The sequence below is a fragment of the Cucurbita maxima genome, unplaced genomic scaffold (assembly GCF_002738345.1).
Source record: "Cucurbita maxima cultivar Rimu unplaced genomic scaffold, Cmax_1.0 Cma_Scf00093, whole genome shotgun sequence".
Lineage (NCBI taxonomy): Eukaryota > Viridiplantae > Streptophyta > Magnoliopsida > Cucurbitales > Cucurbitaceae > Cucurbita > Cucurbita maxima.
The window spans coordinates 343,197-347,430 of record NW_019272109.1 but is presented as its reverse complement, the minus strand read 5'-3'; positions in this window follow the sequence as shown (position 1 = coordinate 347,430).

Here is a 4,234-nt window from a genome sequence, read left to right as displayed (position 1 = left end):
TGTTCCTACAGGTGCCCCTTCTTCCTATGGTACTATAATTCCTATTCCTATTCCTATCTCTTTATTCCCTCTTTTGGTCTATCTACATTACAGGAAATTCATATGCTTTATGGACGGAGCAAAAAGTGGAGTCTTGGTCAGAGCAAGCCGCCCTATTCTATTACCAGACATAATTAGAAGAAGCTCATCCGAAACTTGAGCTAGAAATGCCTCATTTCGTTTCATTCCCGTTCTTCATTTCCTTCTTCTTTCATCCAAGGTAGACTTCTCATATTTTGAATCTTTCTGCAGTGTGCTCTGTTTACTATTCTTTCGTACTCTCTTCTCTTTACCACGCCATAGTTCAGCGAAGCGTGAGTGGGTGCGAAGAAGTAAAGGCTAAACACTCAGACCTAACGAGAATGAGCAACGACGCAATGAGAAGATGAGGTGCTCCGGGCACCCCTATTTAAAAAGAAGGTTCGAAGGTTTCGGCCCTGTAGCTTTCGTCTACCCTTCGTTGGGTGGTGCATGTGGGTGTGCTACCAGAAATCTGGCTTGAAGCTCTCGCCTTACCAACAAGCCGACAACTGATGGCTGTTGATTACGACTACTACCAAAAAGTTTCCACCTCAGATTGAAGGAATAGGAAATTGTTTACTCGGCAGAAGGTCGGGAAGAGTTTCCACCTCAACCAAAATAGAATAAGGAGAAAGATCAAGAGCAAACTACTCAATCGACTAAGGCCATTGCAGATGGCTTGAGAATGACACTAGGTCCCTTTTCTTGACAATAGATCGGACATCTTTCTCAAGTTATACGTCTTTTATTTAGCCAATAGTGTTCCACTCTACTTATTATTACTTACTAGCGCCCTTCACTTCAAGTCATACGTCTTTTGTTCAGCTTCTTTCCAAATCAAAGCTACTTACTTATAAGAGAAGAGCAAGGTGCGTAGCTTACTTAGTAAAGAACTCCAGTTGCGGAATATGCTTTTGTCGCTAGTAATTAAGCGTCTTGCCCTACACTAAACTTCCTCTCCTTGTGCAGAGCTTCCCTTCTTTCTCTAACTCGATGTTCGCTTCTGAAACTTGGGTAAAACTTTGTGACTTCACTGTGCTCATACTCTTATAAAGTTGTAAGAAAAGACAAAATTAATTTCTTAACAGAAGACGTGGCACGGTACTCGGCTTCTTCTTTTTGGATTAAGTCCTAGGTCAGATCTGAGAGTGAAAGCAGTCGGTAGCGTTGGAGACCCACGAGGCTGGAGCTATTCTCGATCTGGCCATGCGAATATAAAAAGAATCCATTTTCTGTTGAAAATAAAACTTGCTCTGAGACCAATTTATTAAAATAACACTCAACAATCTGTGAAGTAATCTCACACTCACAAACAATAGAACGCTCCGATACTGCTTTGCTAAAGTACTACCCACGTACTTCTGAAGGAGATGTCAAAAGGGGAGAGACAATGAGATAAAGAATTCTGAAAAACCTTATTTCTATTACACTGTACTTAAAGGAGGCAATTTCCTTGCTCTCTTGCTCTTTCGCTCTTACTCTTTTACAATGAAAAACAAACTAATTTATAGATTTTCTTTCTAAAATAAATCTAACCCATAAACCCACTATTCCTAAAATAAATCTTGGCCTTTCATTTTTTTCTTTTGGCATTTTCGTTTACGACTGAATTTTAAAACCCATTAAAAATTAACCCACTAAAATTAACTAGAAAATAGAAAATAGAATTACCCTTCATCATTTAAATTTATTCCAACAAAACTTCCCCATAAACTTAAATGTTATATTCAATGATTCCACCTGCGTCGTTTTCGTTTTTCTCGAGCTTAGTCATGGTTTCTTCAATTTCCTTTCATTGTCCTTGAGTGCCAAACTAAGCTTGTCCTTTTCTGACGAGACTTCATTTGGAGATTCTCGAGAACAGCCCATTTGAGACACCAACTCTTCATTTCTTCCGTTCTCCGTCATGCTCGACTCAGATGTCATAGCTTCGTTCAGTTTACTCAATTCCCTTCGCAAGTCCACAACGACATTTTCCACTTCAACTTTTTCTTCCTCTATTTCTGCTTTATCACGAGTAATTATCTCAATCGTGTGTCGTAAATTCACTGCCTCATGTTGGACCCGATTCAGGTTCACGTCATGAGTCTCTCTGTTAAGTTAGCATCTCTATGTCTTTCTCCTCCCTCACTAGCTCGTTCACTAGAGCATCAATCTCCATTAACAATCCATTCTCTTTCTCCATACCTTTTTCAATTTTCTTCACAAGTTCAGAGATTACCTTCCCATTCTCTTCCTTCTCCTGTTTGAGATAGAAAGAACTTTCACTCAACTCAGCCACTTCCTTCTCTAGCCTTTCAATCTTCATTTTTAAATCTTTCTTTTCATCTTCCATTTTCTCTTCCATTCTCATCCTCTTTCTTCTTTCTTCCTCAAATTGCATTTCCTGCCATTGGAGCTCTCTCTATTCGAGCTCGGGCTCTCTATTACCCGCTTGTTCATCCTTTGATTTTCTCGTCTCTACTATCAAGATTTTACCAAATTCGCTGTGTATCACCTCATTTCCAACAGTTTCCACCACCTCACGACTATCGTCATCATCTTTCGCGCAGCCGTGTTCTTTTGTTTTCAGATCTTTATTTTGGGCCATCAAGAGAATGCCTCCGTTTGTTGCGTCATCCAAGGCAAGGTTTATCGTTTCTTCCACCTTTTCCTTGGCTCGACCATCTCTTGTAAAACAACCTATTCTGCCACAATTGTAACATATGTTGAAGTTACAATTATTCGCATAGTAGCCATATTTTTTTACATTTATAACACTGGATGTTGGAATAATATTCTTCACCGCGTCATTGATTGCGTCCTCTTCCACGCCAATTTTCTTGGCTCGACTGTCTCTTCTCCTTATAATGTCCTTCATTTGTGCTGTCTTGACCACCTCGACCATTCCCGCGACTTCCTCGACCTCTACCTTGAATATTTTGAGAGTAGAGTACCTTTTCATCTTTTATTGATGCTTTGGTTTGAAGTGCTTGATCGAGTGTTTCCTTCTTCTTTTTCTTACGTTGTTCATGTGCCTCGAGAGAACCGGTGAGCTCATTGAACGTGAACATCGCTAGGTCCTTTGACTCTCCACAACCCATGTCTCGGATAACATTTCTCCGTTTCGATTTAGCTGATTTGCCACGATTATGTGCTCCCATGTGTCTTGAGAACCAATGGATGCCTAGGAAGGTCTTGCCACGATTATTTGCCAAGATTATTGCCACGATTATTTGCCATATTAATCGTGGCATTCTAAGTTTTACCCAAGTTTCTCTGTTTCGATTCTGAGTTGCCACGATTATGTGCTCCCATCTGAATTTCTCCGTTATGTGCTCCCATGTGTCTTGAGAACCAAGAAGAGCTTTCATTTGGATGCTCCAATTCTCGTACTTCGCCTTTGTTAATCGCGGTAGCGGCATTTGACCCATCATATTTTCCATCGGCTCTGATACCATTTTGTTGAAAATAAAACTCGCTCTGAGACCAATTTGTTAAAATAACACTCAACAATTTGTTAAGTAATCTCATATTCACTAATAATTGAACGCTCCGATACCGCTTTGCTAAAGTACTACTCGCGTACTTGTGAAAGAGATGTCAAGAGAGGAGAGACAAGGAGACAAAGAATTATGAAAAACCTTTTTTTCTATTACACAATACTTAACTGAGACAATTTCTCTTTCTTTTACAATGAAAAACAAACTAATTTATAGGCTTTTAAAAGTTACATATGGCCATCATTTTCTAACCCATAAACCCACTATTCCTAAAATAAATCTTGGCTTTTCATTTTTTTCTTTTGGCATTTTTTACGATTGAATTTTAAATCCATTAAAAATTAACCCACAAAAATTAACTAGAAAATAGAAACTACCCTTCATCATTTAAGTTTATTCCAACATTTTCCATCGAAATCGTCTTGCCATGGGCTGTCTTCTTAATAGAAAATGAAGAAGATCTAGAATGAAGGGGCGATGATCCGCCCACACAATTGGTAGTATGAGAGGCTGCCACTTGAGACCTATAGATTCTATATCCAAAAGCAACTCAGAATGCCTAGGAAGGTATGTACCTTACCGGTTTGGTCTCGTTTCCTCTTATTCATTTGCAACCAATAGGTTTTACCCCATCTGGTTGATCTACAAGTTTCTAGACTGAATTGAAGTACATCGTCTCTATTTCAAGATTC